The sequence below is a fragment of the Eretmochelys imbricata genome, chromosome 6 (genome assembly GCF_965152235.1).
Source record: "Eretmochelys imbricata isolate rEreImb1 chromosome 6, rEreImb1.hap1, whole genome shotgun sequence".
NCBI classification, from domain to species: domain Eukaryota; kingdom Metazoa; phylum Chordata; order Testudines; family Cheloniidae; genus Eretmochelys; species Eretmochelys imbricata.
Window position 1 is genome coordinate 59,427,261 of NC_135577.1, and position 21,839 is coordinate 59,449,099.

Consider the following 21,839-nt stretch of genomic DNA (forward strand, 5'->3'; position numbering starts at 1 on the left):
TAAATCTGCAAATGATTTCTTTTGATTTCTTTTTGTAAAAGATGTAGTAGATAAATATGAAATTGACCTGAGAAGGGAGGGGGTGGCGGGTGGAGGAGAAAAACAGTTTGATATAGCAAGGGAAGAACTGAGAGTGCTTATAATTCTATTATTTCCCAGTTACTGTAAACCAGATTGAAGTGCAAGCAGTGAAGTGAGGGTCCCCTTTTGCCAATACTGGAATGGAAATTTTTTTAAAAGGAGCACTTTAGATAAAGGAAAAACAACTGACCATCATTCTTTCTTGCATGTCTATGTAACACAACAAAATTATAGCAAAGCTTGGGCCAAACTGTGTTTAGGGCCTTACCCCATCCACACCTTGATTAGAACAGCTCTGCTCCCAGATATTTACTATGATGGTTACAAAGTGCATTCTCATTTGTATTTAGGCTCAGCCAACTTTGTCACAGACTAAAAATCCAAACACACATTTTACCACTTTACTAGGAAAATCTGGGTCTTAATACAAACCTGATCTTAGGCACTGATTCTAAAATGTGATCAATGATATCCCACTGCAGAGCTTAGGCTCTGGGCCTCTATCCTACAACTAGATGCATTAGTGCAGACTTGTGATCATGTGAACTCCCACCAAAGTCAATGGGATTCAACGCAAATGCAGGAGACAGACTGCACTTGCTAATCTATTTACAGACCTGGGGAGGAATCTGTACAGGAAATTTAATGCCTACTGTTAAGTAGTGAATATGGATATCCTCTTAGTGTCAGAATTTTTAGATTGTGTATTTAGAACTATTTTTTTCCTTAGTATGGCACTTTGGTAAAAAAAAATTTTAAGTTCTGAGGAAAGTTATAACAATTTCTAAATGTTGATTAGGTGGAGTTTTTTTGAGAAGTTGATTTCTGTGTAAGTGTACACGAAGAATCCTATACAACAGTATTTTGGATGTAAGCAGTGCAAGGTCTGAAATATCCAGACTACTGACAGCTATTTAGAGATCAGCCTTAATTCACAAATTATAGTGGTTTCTCAATCATTCAAACCCCACACTTGATTGCATTTTTCCCCCTTCATCAGCAGCCCCTTCGTAGGCTCTAAAGCCCACACAATGAGGTAATTTAATCACCACAAAACACAACATGCCTGCTTTCAGCAACAACATACTAAGGTTGTGACTATATCTGAGTGCTATAAAAGGCTGTGGCTCTGGAAAGCTAAGCAAAGAAGCTTTCGCAACACATCTACAATTACAGCCTTAGAGTGAGCAAGTCTCAATTTTTATTAAGAAAAATAATCAACAACCATTTGTAGCAAGTTCAAGAAAACACATTAATTTATTTTTCTCTATTTTAAAGAAGGAATCACCCATTTTAGAGACAGAATATGACCAAGTGCTGTGTTTGTCCTCCATACTGGGACCCCAATTCCATCAAGTCAAAACCCCACCCCCTTCCAGTCTAGTAAATATGGAAAGGGCAGAATAGTTTCAACCCAGACACTCTTCTGTAACCACCTGGGCCAGGGGGAGGACGGGACGAGGAGGGCTGTAATCCTGAGAACCCATGGACTCAAAGGACTGTGAATCCCAAACTCCAGAGTTCTAATTCAGGATCTGTGACTTGCTATGTGCCTTGGACAAGTCACTTAAATATGACCTAAAGAGGTGGAAAAACAGACTTGTACCCTCTTTGCTTCTTCACATAATATATTACATTAAAAAAAGTGTTAAAAGAATGTTAACACTTGAAAAGTCAAGCACCCAGGAGTTATGAAATGCCAGAATTAAGATTGCCTGTGCAACCTTAATTCTGCCCTAGTGTGCATATATACATTATGATGCAGTATTTAAATTACATGATCACATACTATTTTTCCCACAGGAACTCTGCCTCATTCAGTGCAGAGGATGGCTGGCACTTAGGGAATGAGGCATCTGTTCAATATATCTTTTTACCCTCATCATTTGTGCAGCCCCAGGCCTTATTTACTGCATACCAACCAAGCCCTGCAGTGAGTAAAGAATTATTCGTTTTCTCACAGATACTATGGAGAGGAGCAGCATAGAAAATCGTAATCTTAAAAAACATTGATTTTTTTCTCTGCAACAACCCTGTGAAGTAGGAGATTTACCACAAACAGGGAACTGAGACACACAGACATTAAAGCCAAAATTTGCAAAAGTCTACAATAACATTGAGTGCCCAAGTAAATGGGCTCTCAATTTAAGACATCTGGGATTTAATTTTTCAGAGTAAATAGTATTTTTATAGTCTTATGTACAAATATTACCTAAATAATCCTCATAATACTCCTGTGCGGTAGGTAGATTTTACTGCCCTACTTTACAAATGGGAAAACAAACAAAACTAAAAGGCAATGTAACTTGCTCAAGGCCACACGCTGAGTTAGTAGCAGAGCCAGGATTAGGATTTAGGACATACTGACTCCTAATTCTAATACATATGACGATGTAATTAAATACTATTATAATGTATATGCACAAGACGACAGAATTAAGATTTTTTAATTCTGGCATTTCCTAATTTTTGGGTATTGGACTTTGCAGTCTTAACATTAACATTATTTTTACATAGTTGTTTAGCAAGTCATTTCCTAGAGATATGTAATTCTGTGACATGCAACTGTAATGGTGATTTTAGACAGCTCATCTTTTGCCCTATCTAATCAGATTTTTGTGAGTCCAAGGCACCTCTATGACTCCAGGCCTATCCCCCTCCCAAATTTAGATCCTTGCTGCAAATCATGGAGGCATTAGAGTGCTTTACAAAAGAAGAAAAATAATTTATATACTCAAAAATGTCAGGCAACCTAAAAATACGGGTCACTACTGTTTCTCTTATAACAAAGGCATGAAAAGTTGAGAGTTTTGCTTTGTTTGTTTTTAAAGTGAATGGGAAGATAATGTTGATAGAACTTGATAATATTTAACTTCAGAAATATCGAATCTTGTCTTTTCCATTTTGCTCTATATTTTCCTTGAAGGACCCAAAAATATGAACTGCAAGCTCTCTCATCCCTAAACAAGCAATGTCAAGTCTCATGATATTTGATGTTTTTCTGAAAGCCTGAGCTTCTGGAGCCATGTCTTTGTCAGAATCTCCACTTTCATTTAAAAAAAAAAAAAAGCTTCATATTTCCAGAGAAATGTTAGGGCGCACTTGAAAGCGAGACCCAATAAGATCAAAAACCAAAAGGCAAATTGAACCTCCAATATTTTTTTTTTTAATTTTATCATGTTTAGGCCAGTATCATGGTTTTTGGGGCCTGACTCTTGACTGCTGAGCACGTGAAGTTGCCACTACTGCTAAACAGAAGTCTTTAAGTTAAAGCATTTCTTCCAATTGTTTGAGTTGAACAACTATCAATAAAAAACAAAGCTTTTAATGGTCCTAATTAGGGCTGTCGGTTAATCACAGTTAACTCACACAATTAACTCAAAAAAATTAATCACAATTAAAAAAATTAATCATGATTAATCGCCGTATTAATCACACTGTTAAATAGAATACCAATTGAAATTAAATATTGAGGTTTTTCTACATTTTCAAGTATATTGATTTCAATTACAAACACAGAATACTAAGTGTACACTGCTCACTTTCTCTTATTCTTTATTACAAATATTTGCACTGTAAAAATGATAAACAAAAGAAATCATATTTTTCCCCTCATACAAGTACTATAGTGCAACCTCTTTATCATGAAAATGCAACTTACACATGTAGATTTTTTTTTGTTACATAACTGCATTCAAAAACAAAACAATGTAAAACTTTAGTACCTACAAGTCCACTCAGTCCTATTTCTTGTTCAGCCATGCTGACAACACTGGATAAAAAAAATGGTGCTTTAATTAAATTCGTGATTGAACACCTCGGGGGAGAACTGTAGGTCTACAGCTCGGATTTACCCATTTCGTGTTACAGCAGTCTCGAATGATGACCCAACACATGTTGTTCGTTTTAAATACACTTTCACTGCAGATTTGACAAAACACAAAAAAGGTACCAATGTGAGATTTCTAAAGATACTTACAGCACTCAACCCAAAATTCCAAAATCTGAGATGGAAGAGGTGCGGAGCATGCTTTCAGAAGTCTTAAAAGAGCAACACTCTGATGTGGAAACTACAGAACCCAAACCAACAAAAAAGAAAATCAACTGGTGGCATCTGATTCAGAGAATGAAAATGAACATGCGTTGGTCAGCACTGCTTTGAATTGTTATCAAGCAGAACCCCTCATCAGCATGGACGCATATCCTCTGGAATGGTGGCTGAAGCATGATGGGACATGGAATATTTAGCGCATCTGGCATTTAAATATCTTGCAGTGCCGGCTACGACAGTGCCATGAGAACACCTGTTTTCACTTTCAGGTGACCCTGTAAACAAGAAGCAGGCAAAATTATCTCCCGTAAATGTAAACCAACTTGTTTGTCTGAGCGATTGGCTGAACAAGAAATTGGACTCAGTGGACTTGTAGGCTCTAAAGTTTTACATTGTTTTGTTTTTGAATACAGATATCTTTTTGGATAGAAGTCTACATTTGTAAGTTCAACTTTCATGATAAAGAGATTGCACTACAGTTCTTGTATTAAGTGAATTGAAAAATACTATTTCTTTTATTTTTACAGAGCAAATATTTATAATAAAAATATAAAGTGAGCACTGTACATTTTGTATTTGGTGTTGAAATTGAAATCAATATATTTGAAAATGTAGAAAATATCCAAAAATATTTAAATAAATGGTATTCTATTAACAACAATGCGATTAATCGTGATTCATTTTTTCAATCGCGCGACAGCCCTAGTCCTCATAAAAATAATTTCCTGCATATTGATCAGGTTTTACTTGATCAGTGTCTGCAAAACCATAATCCTACAATTTCCTACCATATTCCAGGAAAAGCAGGGGACACAACATATTTCTAAATTTTATTTTCCTGAACAAAAGAAAGCCTAAAAAGAGAATGAGTGTTTCTTTATATATAGAAACAAAAAAAAGGTACACACACACCACCCACCCCTTTCCAGGTGAACTTTAATTTCTCTGTCCAGTTTCTAAAATGAGAATACTTGCTTACCTCTCACAGGCATGTTGTAAAAATTAAGACCCCAATCCTAAAACATTTCTACCTGTGATTAATTATAAGCATGAGTAGCTCCCACAGACTTCAACAGGACAACACATGTGCTTAAAGTTAAACACAGACAAGTGTTTGCAGGACTGGAACCTAAATATTTAATATTTGTATAGCACGTTTTAGATAGCACTTTTAATCTTCATACTAAGTGTATTGTATAACAAAGTTTTCTATTATGGAGCTCAGATATTTATTGTAAGCTTTAAGTTATAAAATGTAAATTTACTTTATTGTAACCCAAAAAAACCCTATGATTAGAAAGAAGGATGGGATATGAAAGAAAAGTCATGTTTAGCCCAGAGTTTCCTATCACAGTTATTTTTTCAGTCCCTAGAAACAGGATGTTTCTAAACAGGATTTGAAACTAGTATTGACAGAGCCTTTGACTATACATGATGATTTAGTGCTCTATCTACACTACAGATAGACCCATATTAAACAAAATCAAGTCCTAACTTATGTTTGACACAGAGCTAACACAATTCAGTGAATGCAGCAACATTTTTCCCAGCACAGCAGCGCTTTAACAGTGTTGGTCTATCCACACACCTCACTACAAAACTGTGTTTAAGTCAATGCATTTCAAAAAATTTTGAGCAGATATCCCATACTGCCTCAGCTGTTCCTGCCACAGTTAGAGGATCATGACCATTTCCTCACATGGGCATAAGAGCAGCCATACTGGGTTAGACCAAAGGTCCATCTAGCCCAGTGTCCTATCTTCCAACAGTGGCTACAGCCAGGTGCCCCAGAGGGAATAAACAGAATAGGTAATCATCTGTGATCCATCCCGTCGGCCATTCCCAGCTTCTGGCAAACAGAGGCTAGGGACACCATCCCTGCCTATCCTGGCTAATACCCATTGATGGACTTATCCTCCATGAACTTACCTAGTTCTTTTTTGAACCCTGTTATAATCTTGGCCTTCACAACATCCTCTGGCAAGGCACTCCACAGGCTGACTGTGCATGGTGTGAAAAATACTTTTTTGTTTCTTTTAAACCTGCTGCCTATTAATTTCATTAGGTGGCCCCTAGTTCTTGTGTTACGAGATTGAGTAAATAACACTTCCTTATTTACTTTCTCCACACATCAGGATTTTATAGACTTCTATCATATCCCCCCTTAGTCATCTCTTTTCCAAGCTGAAAAGTCCCAGTCTTATTAAACTCTCCTCATACAGAAGCCATTCCATACCCCTAATTATTTTTGTTGCCCTTTTCTGAACCTTTTCCAAATCCAATATACATTTTTTGAGATGAGACAACCACATCCTCACGCAGTATTCAAGTTGTGAGCGTACCATGGATTTATATAGAGGCAATATGATATTTTCTATCTTACTATCTATCCTTTTCTTATGATTCCCAACATTATGTTCACTTTTTTGACTGCCGCTGTGCATTGAGTGAATGTTTTCAGAGAACTATCCACCATGACTCCAAGATCTCTTTCTTGAGTGGTAACAGCTAATTTAGACCCCATCACTTTATATTTATAGTAGGGATGTTTTCCAGTGTGAATTTCTTTGCATTTATCAATATCTAATTTCATCTGCCATTTTGTTGCCCAGTCACCTAGTTTTAAGAGATCCTTTTATAGTTCTTCACAGTCTGCCTAGGACTTAACTATCTTGAGTAATTTTGTATCATCTGCAAATTTTGCCACCTCACTGTTTATCCCTTTTTCCAGATCCAGATTTACCTCTCTCCATTCTGAAAACTGACCATTTATTCCTACCATGAGAAAACCTTCCCTCTTATCCCATGACTGCTTACTTTGCTTAAGAGCCTTTGGTGACAGACCTTGTCAAAGGCTTTCTGAAAATCTAAATGCACTGTATCCACTGGCTCCCCCATGGTGCAATGCACCTTGGGAAGTCTTCCAGCACAGACTTGACAGGTGAAACTGACTAACCCAGTTACACAGATACTGTAAGGCCATCCCATCTACACAGCAGAATAACGGTTAGAAACTAATTACACTCCTTTTCATGACAAAGCTGAAACATGGTATAACTACACAGCTAGGAAATACCTGTGAATCATGTTGTGTGTGGACTCAGTTGTAAACTGAGTAAAAATTAGATTGGCCCTGTAACATGGGTCTCATAAAAAATGTCTTGTCCATATTAATCAGGAATACTGTGATAGAAGTATGCCACCAGCAATCCTATTAGTTCTTCCTCTGTGACATCTCCCAAGATCTGTCCATACCCCTTCAACATAGCCATCTCTCTCATTCATGCTCTCATTATTTCCTGTTTTGATAACTGTAACATATTCCTCTCTGGCCACCCACACAATCCCCTCAGTCCAAATAAAATGCCATTGCTAAACTTATCTTCCTTGACCAGTTTGATGACATTACTGACTCCTTCTATTGACTTCCCATATGATATATTACACCAAGTTTAGGCTTCTTGTCACTACATTAAAAACTCTACCTCTCCCTACCTATCATCCCTTCTCAAGCTTTGGTTCCCCACCCCATGCTCCCAAACTTGTCTGCCCACTAGCCAGATTTTCATTCAATCACCTCTATACCTTCTTTTATCCAGCCCCCATGCATGTTACACCCTCCTTGAGCTCATCTGCAAGCCCCCTACCTTGTTCATATTTAAGAACATCTTAAAGACACACTTCTACTGCACTTATAGTGAATCTTGTTGTTTCCAGAGAAAGCTAGTAGTGACCCATAAATTTATGTAGGGGAAGCCCCCACATTTAAGAGTGGAAAATGTTAGGTGGGGATTCCCCCTGACCTCTCTGTCTTCACATTATCAGCTACTCAGAGCAGCAGCCATCCTTCTTAAATAGAAAGCATGTATCCCAAATAATGATAATTGCACGCTATGGAAATGATTAAGTATGGATTTTTAACATGATTTGCCAGTCAAAAATAAAAACTTACTTGCCTCAGGTAGGTAAGATTTTTGCAAGGTTTAACAAAAAAAAATTTATTGTAATTTGTAAGTCATTCACTATCCCCTTATTACAGGGCTCATGTTTCAATAACTCAGAGAAGCACTAGTCTAAAAAACTCATCAGCAACAACAAAGATCAAACCAGTTATCTGCATGACAGTGTGAGGCAGTGGTCTCCAACATTTTCAAGCACAAAATCACTTTTTGAATTTAAGTGCAACCCAGGATCTACCTCAAAGAAAGTGTAGAAACAACAGTAATCACATAAGCCCACCATGCCCCACCTGTTCTATTTGGCCCCGACCCGCTCACTCCAATCCGCCTCCCTACATCGCTTGCTCTGCCCCATCCTCCCTCACTTTCACTGGGCTGGGACAGGGGGTCGAGGTGCAGGAGGGGGTGCAGGCTCTGGGCTGTGGAGAAGAGGTTACAGTGTGGAGGGGCTCCGGGCTGAGCCTGGGGCAGGGAGTTGCAGTGCAGGAGGGGGATCCAGATGCAGGCTCTGGGAGGGAGTTAGAGTGCAGGAGAAGGCTTGGGGAGAGGGTGTAGGCTCTGGGCGGGGGCTGGGGCAGGGGGTTGAGGTGCAGCAGGAGGTGCAGGGCAGCACACGGAAAGCCCCTCCCCTCCCTCTCTTCCCCTAAGGAGCCGCTGTCAGACACGCTGGCCGCTTCCGGGAGCAGCGCGAGGACAGGGCAGGCAAGGAGCCTGCCTTAGCCCATGTGTGCCACCGGACTGTTGATCGACCGTGGAGCCTCTGACAAACTCAGTCTCAGTGACTGAGAGCGACTGTCAGAGGGTCCACGATCGACCAGTCGATTGCGATCTACCTGTTGGTGACCACTGACGTAAGGGGTCTGCTCTTATTTTTTGGGGGGGGGGGGGGGGGGGGGGGGGGGGATTTGTGCGAATGACTCTTATTAACATGAGTGGAAGATCTACCTATAAAACCTAGTGCAATGAAATAAGAGTTAGCCTCTATCAAATGTGTGTGTAGAACTCCTTTCTATTTTGCCCACTGAGGTTGGAAAGTGATTCCTATTAACATTACTAAGTGAATTATGCCACATCAATGGGAGAACACTCAGATCAGCAGAGTTTCCAAAGCACAAAGAATTCAGTCTAGGGCCCAGTTCTATCCTTGCCTGTATACACACAGCTTTGACTGCAACAGGAGCACCACATATGCACTGGAGTGCTGAATTTGGCCCTAAGCTTCCAAAGGAGGCCACACAGAGATCTTTATCACTGACATCCAAACATTTCCCATGTGTCAGCATCCGGTGAAGGTCCGGACAATTGTTCAAGAGTGTTTTCCTGTCTGCCTGCAGCTTATTAAGGGTCATACAAACAAAAAACAAACAAAAAAACAAAAACAAAAAAGGAAACAGGTCTTTTTGTGGTGCTTTTGTCCAAACCTTTCTTTGATGGACACTCAAGCAGTGTCAACAAGCAAGCAAAAGAACTCCCTCTTGAATTTTTCTTCCAAGCTTCCCATCACCTCATCTCTGCCCTCATAACCAAACTGTCTCTTCTTCCGATGAATAGGAGTTTCCTTGAAGACAGGCTCAACTAAGTTTTCCGCCATTTCTTTGGCAGCACTGATGGCATATTCAAATCCATTGTCTCTGTAGGCCACAACAAAATCAAGGCAGCTTCTCATCAAAACAGTAGCAGTCACGATGTCCATTGACTCAGTTTGTAATGCCTTTCATACAACATTTACTTGGAACAGGATATCATGCCAAACCACAATTGAGTCCAGAAATTTTAAATCAATGATTCGGTTGGCCAGGCTTTGTGCCTCGTCTTGGATTCTGGCCTTGACTTTACTCAACTGCACCCATTCCATCAGGGCGTCGTAAACCTCAGTTCACTTGGTACCTCACCGGCCTTATGCTGTCAATATGGCTCTCCAGCGAGCGTCACTTAGCAGCTTCATGGTCAGATCTGTAACACCGTCCATGCGGATCTTCCACCTGATAGTTGATGCTGAAAACAGAACGGATATCCTTTGCAGTACTCCGAAGAGAGATACTGAATCTAAAGACAATGACACTGTGTCTGACACAACCAGCTTGAGGGAATGGCAGCCACAAGGCACAAAGAAAGCTCTTGGATTCAGCGCAAGGATCCTTGCCTGGACGCCACTGTTTCTTCCCTTTACGTTCACACCGTTGTCATAGCCTTGGCTGCGGCAGTTCTGAAGCTTTATTTTATTCTTATTCAAAATGTTCATAAACAGTTCTGCTAGGCCTTTTCCAGTAGTCATTCACAGACGGGAAACAGATGAACTGTTCCTTTACTTGGATACAGTCATCCTCGTTTTCAACAAATCTTACTGTAAATGACATCTTTTCCCTGTGACTAATGTCGGGAGTGCAGTCCATTATTATGGCGTAGTACTTCACTTTGCCAAGCCGTATCAAGCAAGCACCTTCCTTATCATAAGGTCAATCAATTTGTTTTGAATGGTTTTGTGGCAGTAATGGCCCATAGTTTCTTTATGAACTACTCAATGTAGGTGCTGACACATGACCGTCATATTTCCCAAGGAGCTCTATCAAACTGAGGAACTTACCATTACGTTCAGTGAACAACTTATCCAATGAGCCCCAGAAAGCTAAATTATTCTTTGCAAAGAAGAGGGTAATTTAGATCAGACACTCAAGCACGTTTCTCCAATGCTGGGTTTTTACATTAATAATGCACTGAGGTTTTCTGCATCTATTCAGCTCGAGCCTGGACTCGACCTCCATCCATCTCGAGTAGGCCGTAAAATGGCTGGGTGACGTTTCATGTTACTTCAGAGCATCAACTAAGTTATGCCATTAATTGTACCCGGAAAGAGCAAGCAACAATTTGGCATTCTTGTCAAATATTTTGCAACAAAAACAGAACACTCTGTCAGTTGATTTCAAGTAAACTAGCCAATGCTGATTTAGTTTCTCACCATTCTCAAGCACTCTTTCACAGTGTCACTTTGAGAAGTGTCGCTTCTGCTCCTTTACTGGAAAGGTCATATCCTCTATTATGTCTGGCCCATGTAAAATTTTACAATCAATAATGGCAGAGTTTAGGATCACCAGCCATAAAGCAGTGTTTTTTCACACCCCTGAGCAAGAAAGTTGCAGCACCGTAAAGTGCCAGTGTAGACAAGCCCTCTTAAAAGGCCTAGCACATTTCTCAACAAACCAGACAACGTGACTGGGCTAAAGATATTTACACTTCAAAGGCAAAAAAGTTAATCAATGGTGAATTAAATGAATGCTGATAATTTAAGCCATTTTAAAAACAAACAAACATTTAGATACTTACACTTTCTTCCCCACGTCTAGTTGAGATGAAACAGTACACTACTGGCATATGAAAACAACTGGGTCTGAACAATGAACCACAAGAACCAAGAAACATATAACAGTTACAACTTTAAAAAAAGATCTGATGGAAGTCTTTTTATTCTCTTCTTTTTTCCCCTCTTTAAAACTATACTAGAGGGTTGAACTGTAGGCCAACTGCATTGTACGCACTAGGGGCTCCCTGAATTGCTCCATTCCCCCATATGCTTTCTGTGTGCCATGTTCTCCTATCCCCCTCTCTATTTCAGGAACTCACTGCAACCTCCCCCACCTTATAGTCTGTGGACTTGTCTTCACTACCAGGGAGATCGATGCTGCTGCAATCGAGCAGCAGGTGTCAATTTAGAGGGTCTAGTGAAGAATCGACAGCAGAGTGCTCTCCAGTCAACCCTAGTACTCCAGCTCCCCAAGAAGGTTAAGTAAGTCGACGGGAGAGCAAGAGTTCTCATGGCAGGAGCTCTATGTCCCCCCATTCTCCCTCTGCCATGTGCCAAGGTCCTGTGCCCCCACACCTCCTCCCACATCTCTCCCTGACTCCATACCATTGTCCCCTATTCACACACACACGCCCCCCAGGACTCCATGTGCCCTTCATTCTTCCTACTCAACATTCATGGCTTCATGTGCCCCTATTTCTTTTCTTTGTGTCTAGGAGATAAGTCATTCGAGGCTATCAGTGTTTTTAAATTGTACTGGGAGAAAGGGCAGAGCTGAAATGGGGGTACCATTATGCTGGAAGATGTTAACTGCTGCCATCAACTGGTTCTTTGATCTACAGACAGATCACAGACAATTGAAACAACTGACTTTGCTAACCAGATGTAAGGGACTCTGTGTGTCCCCCTAGTCCTCCTTTCTGGTTTTCGATTTTTACCAAAAATCAATAGGGTTCTGTCCACCATCTAGAACGTTCCCTGAAATTTTTGAATTGATTGGATGCGACATTCAGGTTATTGTGTTACAGACACAAAAATGTTATCGAGTTGAGGGTTAGACCTCACTTCACTCAGCCAACTGCTTGTTTTTAGAGCTATACCACAAAATACCTAGGCTGCGCAACATGGCAAATTGATATTGTTGTGAGAATCTGAATTTTTAACTGAGCAACGTTGTTGTTTTAATGTAGTCCTTGCATTTAATTTTAATTTCTCATGCTTATTAATATTAGCATATAAATAGCCCTAATTAGGAACTGAAGTTCACACTTTGCTAACAGTAGGGGGAAGTAGAAAGTTCACACTTTTGCTGCTGTTTGGCTGGAAAATATTTTTTGCAAAACCAGATTAAGAGGGCAGCAGCGTATCTGTTTACATGTACCAAGATACAAGACTGTCAAGGGACGTAACAAATTTTTAGAGCTTCTCTACACCACCACGCGGGGTCAATCTAAGATATACAACTTCAGCTACGTGAATAGCATAGCTGAACAAGACATACTTAGATCTACTTACTGCGGAGTCTTCACACGTTAAGTCGTCAGCTGACGCTCTCCCGTCTACTCCGCTTGCGCTCCTCGTTCTGGCAGAGTACCAGAGTCAATGGGAGAGCACTCAGCAGTCGATTTATTGTGTCTATACTAGACGCTATAAATCAACCCCTGCTGGATCGATCACTGCCCGCCAATCCAGCGGGTAGTGTAGATAAGCCCTTAGTTTTAGAATTTGAGGAATGTTGTAGAATACAGCAAAAATTGCTGGTAGACCCTAATGTCACAATATTTTCTATTATTGTCAACTATGACTTTCTTCTGTCCCTGGGTTTTGGGAAAGGACTTTGCTATATGCATTTTAATGAGGCATTAACCACCTCTCTCACACAAACTGCTCCTTCAGCAGCTTCAGAACAGCAATCTCTACCCTATTTGATCGCAAAGAACAAGCACTGTCACCACAAAAAGGGGGAAGAATTTTTGTGTCTAAAAAAGTAATTGTCTTCTGACCATTCTCAGAAGTGTGTTCAATTTAACTTAGCTTACTATACAGCCAGTTTTTTCCTACTTAAAAAAGCTATTCTCCTGATTGAAGCCAGACTCTCATTTTAAGAAATTCTTACAACTGGAGTTGATTGAATTTTTCCCTTTAAAAAAAGAATGTTGAAATTTTTTGAATTTCAACATTATTTTTTTAAAAAAGGGAAAAATTCAATTTACTGTTTTTTTACCAGCTCCACTGACCACTAAGTGTTGTTTCAAAGCTTAAATAACCACCATGTGAATTACCTTGAAGTCCTCCCTTTTTCTCTGAGTGGGAAAAGATAATTAGTTTATCTGTAGTTTTCTTTTCTAACTTCTGCTCTATCAGTTCAGTACTGATGGGTTTCTGCCTTCATCTCACACTGCAGAGGTAGAAATTCCTCTTGTGTTGTTTTAGTTTTGGGGCAGTCTGGGTGAGGGGGTATTGTTTTGTGTGTGTTTTCTTGCCAGCACCTCTTGCTGGCACACTAAGTACTGCACTCATTTGATTCTCAAGCATTTTGCCATCACTGAAGAGCTAGAGAATAAAATTAGGAAACAAAGAATATACAGGGAGACATTTTTTTCCTACACAGAACAAAGTAACCAAACTGAAAGCAGAACACATTTAATTTCTCTTCATCCACATCCCATCTTATGACAAAAAATAAGTTCTCTCCATGCTAAGAGAAGAAATTTCAGGTTAATCAGCCTCTCCATTAATCAGCCCAGAGTGGATTTTGACAGAACAACAGGCAACAATTCTTTGGAGATAAGTTTACATAAGCTCTTATATGGCACCACCTTGGCAATTAGAAGGAAGGGAGAAGAGACATAAGGCAGCACTGCCTATCCAAGAAAAAAGAGAGTGTCCACCCCTTGGGAGAAAAGCTTTATTGTCTGATAGGTTGACCTAAGGGAAGAACAGTTACTCCATTACCTGATCTGGGGGGAGAGGGGGAAACCTGTGGATTTAGTTCCCATTCTCTTGCGTACAGCTGGTACCAGCTAACCCAACTGTTCTGGCTGCTACTGGTTCCCTGGATGTATGTGGTTTTCGTAGACTGACCCAGTTGCTCCAAGGAACAGTAGGAGCTCTCTGGTTTCATTCTTCAGCACTTTGCTTTTTTTTTTCTTCCTTATTAGTCCAGATACATGACTGGTTTTGTTGTTGCTTTCCCCTTAGGGTTGTAAATTCCGGAGGAATTTTTGGAAGCAGGCTAAATATCATGCTCTTTCCTGCTGCAATGGGGGGCATGCTTCAGTGTTCACATCACACTCCCCGTCAGTACCTGGCCCAAGCCAGGGAAGTTAAAGATCCAACCAGCAGACTAACTTTGGTGATGAATCCTGGTCACGTGCCACCTTAGGCACATCATGCATACACTAAGACGACGACTGCCTGCAATTCCAAAAACTGGATGCCATGTTGGGATTTCCAGAATAAACTGTTTGCCACGCATCATGAGGGTGCCTCTCTGTGCCCCCATCCAACAGTCTGATCTCCACTGTTAATCAGATCATTGTTCAGATCAGTCAGAGGCTTGCTCTTAAATGCTGTAGGAATTTCTACCCCAAAAAGGGATAACTCTTCTTTCATCAGTGCGGCTAATTCCCACTTCTAGTAAAGCCAATGAAAGAGAAAATTCTGTAAGGAGTGAAGAGGTAGCCATTACCCATGGCACAGTCTCTATGCAGATGCAGGTTTTGGATGAGGCAGGGGGAGGGGGAGGGGAATTTCTTGTTTTTCCACCACAAAGAATCTTTAATAGAAACCTGAAAACCTCTCATTTACTAGCACAGAAATCATGTCCTCTAAAGAGATGTGTTTTGCCATACTAACCAGAATTTGACAGGTGAAGATGACAGGAAGGATAGAGGAAAGTAGAACTAGATATACTAAGAGGGTCCTCCTGAATTATTTTGAGTGAATGTGTCTGATGTGGTACTGGTCTGGAAGGAAGACTAAAAAACTTTTTGTTCAGTAGGGATGGGTTTCTGGAACTGTAAAAGATTCACGGTCTGCAGGAGAAGCCAGCTGAGAGGCAATCTCACTGATGTCTGGAAAACAGTTTCTGGTGCTGATGGAGTAAGAGGAACAAAGGAATAGGACTTTTAGAATGGTTAAAAGTTGTAATGAAAGGATTTTAAGTTCCCCTGTAAACTCAAGAAGAGGGCTGGTCAGGCATGATCTTCTTCAGGTCCAAAGAATCCTTAAACATTTTCTTTAGTGATCCTCCAAAAAGTGTCACCTATTCAAACAGTGCCTAGATAAGTTCCCTCCTGGAGATGGTGTCTAGTCCCAAACAACATGCTGCAGCAAACTATCACAGAGGAGAGATCTGAGGGGGGGAAAAAAAATGGTTACTAACCTTCCATAACTGTTGTTCTTTGATACACTTTGGAATCCATATGAGCAATAAATGCTTGCCCCGAGTACCGCCGCCGGAAAGATTTTCCCTCAGCGGTATCCATCAGGTTGGTTCCAGTGTCCCCTGGAGTCACGCACTCATAGCGGCGATGTAAAGGGGCCTGCCAACCTGCTGGCACCTCAGTTCCTTTTTGACAGAGGGAAGGGTGGGGGTGGGGTTTGGAATGGACGTGTGCAACACATCTTCAAGAACAACAGTTACGGAAGGTTAGTAACCATTTCTTCTTCTTCGAGTCCACTGAAGGGCCCCACACTTCAGGAATTTTTTTCCCCTTAAACTGACCAAAGTCCTTCCTCCTGGATGACATCTCACTGGGTTGTTGAAGGTAGGTAGCTAGAGAGGCAGAAAAGCCCTAAAAAGCGAGATTCTGTCTCTGAAAAAAGCTCAGAGTGCTCCAGTAATCTTATTAGCACAGCTGCTGGGAGTAGGGGAGAGACTGCAGGTGCTGAGATCAGGAGTGAGGAGGCTCCTTTGATTCTAGGGCTAGGCCTGCTACAAATACTGCTAGGAAGTGTTGTGGCTGGGAGAAAAGCCACCCTTCCCTAAACCTTTTGTTAAAGACCATCTCCCTACTGTAACTGTTGGTAGCCTGAAAGAAGCAAGAAAAGCAGACAATATCCTGCCTCTAAAACAGAGGGGGACTTAAGAAGAGCTGTGGCCTTCCATTGCAGTGGCAGAAGCTGAGGAGAGTGCAGTATCTAAATGTGCCAGTAGGGGGAGTTGGCAACCAAGTGAAATTACAAGATGAGTCTCTTAAGTTCCAAAGCCTGGGACAAAAGCAGAAAACCCAGCAGCAGAAGCATAAAATACCCACCCAGGAGAAAGTATGTTTGTCACATATTCATAACCGAAAAATGACTGAAGGGATGTGCTCACTTTTCCAGAAAATTCAGCTTTGGGCACAAACTACAATACAGAAGTATTTCAGAAAATTACAAGCAAATGAAAAAGATTAATAGTGAAAACTTTTGAGGCCCTAACTTCAGCAGGCACTAACTATGAATAGATTAAAGTTTTTCTCAAACTCCAACTAACATTTTGGTGCAGAGCAATTAAAATGTACTGTAGAATTACCAGTAATCAATTATTTCTTTAAAAGGAAAACATCTGATTTTAAATCAGATGTTTTTAATTAAATACATTTTTGTTTTTAAACATAAGCCTACTTAAAATCATGTTTGAAAATACGACAACCTATGTTAAAGCCTAAAACTTATTATCTATTAAAATCATTTAAATTAAATTAAAAAAATAATATGAAGCTGTACCTGTTCATTGCCAAGTTTTAAAGTCAAACCACTGAACTGGTGGAAGTCACTGACGAAGCACCTGGAAGAAGAGGTTACTTATCTGTAACTGGAGGTTCTTTGAGATGTGCGGTCCCTACGTGTATTCCACTGAGGGGTTATACACATGCCATATGTGTATAACCTACCAGTGGAATACAATAGGGACCAACTCTCAAAAGAAAAGCCAGAGAGTTTGTTGAATGCTAAGCCAGCTTGTGATACTAGTAGCCCCTTCTGCAGATGCAGAGAGAATATTTTCTTCATTCCAGTTTATTCAACTAGATCAGTTCAGTGACTAATTCATTCAAAGTTAAGAAACCAAACAGGAGTTGAAAAAGCACTAAAGCTTGTTTTCTTCTTCTTCTAATCTATGGATAAAAACTAGAGGATGAAATCTACCAGTTCTAAATCTTGAAGAACATGGTGACCAGAAACAGTAAGTTCAATTCCCTAATTATAGATACTATTTCTTTTGTTTAACATATCAGTTATTTTAAATGAAAAACATGTTTTGATAAACTTTTTTTTCTTATATATCCAGCCTATTTAAGGTAATTTAGTTAATAAATAAAATGCTGTTTTTGCATATTTCTAATTGAATTCTAATTTCCATCCAAATGCAGCCTGACACAAATCACAAGTAAATAACAAATGTGTCTTTCACCATTTTCTGAAATAAAAATGGTAAAAAAAATGTATTAATCTGAATAAGTGTATGTTAAGATATCTAACTCCTTAAATATATGTGTACAGACAGATTACTGTCCTAGTTAGCAAAAAGAATCAAATTTAATGTAAGGTCTGAATTTAGTTGCAAATAGATACGTTTTAATGGTTACCAGCCAATAAGACTCAACTTTTCCTTAGGAAAATAACTAAAAAGTACAAATGCAAAACAAGATTGAAATAACTGATTTTAATCAGGGTTTCCGGCTTACTGATTTAAATCATGATTAAAATCAATGATTTAAAAATCACTCCACTCTGGGAAGCATTATGAAAATTAAATTCAAAACAAGAAAATGAACTTTAAAATGATGTCCGATATAGTTACCTTTGTTTATTGTAAATGTTGTTCTTTTACAACCAAAACCATTTTTCATTACAGAAGATTTCTGTTGACCTAATACAAAATCCCAAGAGCCTAGATTTTCCCTAAGTCTCTTTATCATAGTGGTAGGTGATCCCATTAGGCACCTTATTTTACTTCTACCTTATAAATAATATTAACTGTACACCATTTCCATAGAAATAAAGCACACTGAAAACCATTTAATGGAATACTGCGTAAAGGAATAAATCTGTGTTTGAAATGTATTTTCTGCTTCAAATGAAATGGACAGTGTTACAGAAGGCATTCTTAGATTAATACATAATAAAAAAAACTATCTTTGCACTAAATAGTAAAACAGACCTGTTAAAACAAACTTTTTATGCATAAAGGGCAAAAAGTCATGTGACTGGCCAAATCTCTCCACACGAGACTCCCAGTGAAGTCAATGGCAGTTCCATGCTCTGCAGGATCAGATCCAAATGCAATAAGGAATAGATTTTCAGCGATCCATAGATGGGGATTAGCTGCACAATTTCTGTAGACATTTTCCTATGAAAATAGGCCAAAAAAATTACACCCCTAAGGGTGTATATTTTATTTAACAAACACAAACAAGTTCACAGTTCAGATCACTGGTGACTATATAAGGCAAGGGATCTTATGGAGCTGATTATTTAATGTTTTTAAAGTGCTTTCAACACGAAAAACCGTACTTTTTGTTTATATCTTCTCATTGTATTCATGAAACATTATCTGAATGAGTTAGCCATGCAAAGAGAAGTATATTAAACACTTAAATATACTAAAATTACATTCTCTATTGGGCCTCAGTAAATTCAAGTTCTACCTGAACTGATTTCTTTGTTTTCATTAAACCAGGCTGTCTCCCTTTAAAGTTGTCCTACAAAGCAGGGGAAGAGTGAGGGAGAAATGGGTTTGGGCCCCCTACTAGGGCAGGTTGTACAGTCAGGCGACCAGGGCAGTCGCTCTGGGTACCAATTTCCAGAGGCCACCAGACTGCTGTGCCATTCAGCGATTTTTTTGGCAAGGAAACCAAAAATATTTTCCACCCTGGCTAGCAGAACAGCTTGGACCACTCCTGCTGCAGGCCCCTTTATTGATGTATAAAGAAGGACTGAATAGTTCCTTGCTTGTGGATTTTGTTTTGCTTTAAGTCTTGGAATAATCAGGAATGTCTCCTCTATCTTACCCTGTTTAGTTGGTTAGGCGGCAGGGGGAGGAGGGGTTGTTTAGTTGTTTTTTGATAACCCAGACACGTGCACCGGGGACTCTTTCAGACTTCAAATGAAGTGGACAGGCTGTTGAATCATTGAAAAAAGCTTTTTTTCCAACTGTCTGTCAGGCATTTGAGTTTAAAAACATACCAAAAAAAAAAAACCCACCCTAAGTTTCACTTCCCCTCTTATTTAACCATGTTATTTTTGCTTAGTATCTGTGATATTATAAGAATACCAATCCTCTCTCTTTTTCCTGGAAGACACTGTAAGCAACTAGAGAAGACATGTATTTCTAATGTTAAAAAAAAAAAAAGAAAGAAACAAGCAGAAAAGCCATCTCACACCTTCTTTATACGTCAAAGCAGCAAAAATAGCACAAACCATTTTGCAGGTCACCTTTAAAGTTAACACACTGTAACAGAAACTTGGGCCAGTTCTTTGACTGGCATCAACTGGCGTAGCTCCACTGAATCACTACAGCTACAATGATTTAAACCTGCTGAGGATCTTAGCCCTTGCATTTTATATCTTTATTTTCGCAGGTGCATTGAAAATTAAACTGTATAATGAACAGACAGCATTTGAGGATATGAACTGAGGATTCAAGTAAGCGGCTGAATCTCATGTTTGTTTTGGTTACTGTTACAAGTATTTCCAAGTTAAAAATAATACAAGAGTTTAATTTACCTTTGTTAGGATAATTTTCAAAAAGGAAAACAGGTTATTAGATAGCTAAAAGCATGGGAAATAGGATATACAGCCCTTCACCTTTAAAATGCTGGTTCTTATTTGATCCAGATGTATCTAACTGATCTACATAGGTCATTGTCCCCTACAATTCAGTAGCCTTCGTGAAATGATTTCCTACTTGAAGAATTGTTCACATGACAAAGAAAACACAAACAATAAGCAATATGTCTCCTTGCTTTTAAAATTTCAAAATAGGCCAAGATCTGAATGTGTATGAAGAATGAACTCCGTTGTCACCTCCTAGAAGTGAACCCTAAAGAAAAAAAAGGGGGATAGAGGCAGTTTGGTTTCATGCACTTACCTTTTTATTTTTATAAAAACCTACACATATTTAAAAGAAAATAAGCTTTCACTGATACTGTTGGCTCTTGGGTTCTATGAAGCCAATAAAAGGAGATTAGAACCACTGTTGCTCCTCCATTGCCATCAGAGTTGCCACATTTTCTATACTCGAATTAATGCAACATCTGTTCTGAATACCATCTCCTAACATTTACTAAGGAATATTTTCATTCCACATTTGTATCTGGTTTGCTTTTTAGTTGAACATTTATTTTATTTCACTGGCCATTATTTCTTTATACTATGTTGTCAATTTGGCATTCCTAATCTCCCCTGAGCACAAAGGCCCACTCAAAACAAGATCACCTTTTTCGAACAACAATTAAAATATGCTGTGCATATAGATTATACACAGGAAATAAAACACCACAACAAAGGTGTTCATGGATTTTTAGTTTTATGGACTGATTAATTATTATAGAATGCCTAGACGCATCAACGTTTTTTATAAGAACACAGTCTGGATTTTTATTTTTTTAAATGTACATAAAAGTCAAAAGAATAAAATGAGGTAAAACAATAGTTTCAAACTTTGAGCAAAAATAGGGTGATTAAATTTAACTCCCCCTCTCCCAAAAATAATTTAAAAAGCATGGGTAAGAGTGGGTTCTATTATATTCTCAGAACTGCTGCAGTGAAGACAAATTCAACCACTTGCATTTAGCATGCATGCTGCACACGCTCCATGTACGTCACAGAGAACATACTTGCTGAGCTATCTGCATTCCTAAGGCCTCCAACATAACTGCCACTAGGCCTCAGTGAGTCAAGTAGGCTCTCTCTGCATTTGACCCTGTTCCAGATAATCTGTACGCCATCCCTGCTAATGATTTTCCTTTAAATTCAGGGCTACCAGGACATCAGCTTTTTGTCTGCTTTTTTTTTAAGCCCTTCAGTCTCTTCATTTAAAAAGAAAAACTCAATTTATTGCACAACATTTTGGCCCTATTTTTTCCTTTGATCGGTTTTCCTTCTCTCTTATAACAGCTTTTCTCCAGCTAATATACCACCAATAGCTGCCTCTTTTGCTTGTTAAATACAATCAGATTTACTCTGCCAGACTGTGTTATTGCTTTCATGGCAGCCCTGAGAGGTTAAGGGGGCACCGCTGTTACAGCTCCTTCCTGTTGTACCCTGTGAGCAAGTGATTATCCCCTACTTGCTTTAAGATACATTCTAAAAGTATGGCGCAGGGTCAAAAATCATCCCCCTTCCTGAGGTTTGATTTTATTAAACTATCAATAAGACAAAGCCCTAAAATGAGCTGCTCCCAGGGTTCCTCTCTTCCTCAGACCTAGGATCTCTCTTTCATAGTAGCCCAGTTCTGAAG

The 21,839-nt window shown here is 39.4% G+C and overlaps 1 protein-coding gene across 4 annotated transcripts in view; it reads right to left on the reverse strand.

The window, feature by feature from the left end:
- The window catches only part of PHF21A (PHD finger protein 21A), a 245,567-nt gene that overhangs the window by 196,661 nt on the left and 27,067 nt on the right, over window positions 1-21,839 (reverse strand). The window contains exon 1 of one of the 4 annotated variants that reach the window (XM_077818595.1): window positions 17,105-17,121. The exons of the other annotated variants lie outside the window; for them this stretch is intronic. The gene's annotated coding sequence lies outside the window, so the exon portion shown is untranslated. Of the gene's footprint in view, window positions 1-17,104; window positions 17,122-21,839 lie in introns of those variants that run through there. 4 annotated transcript variants of the gene reach the window in all.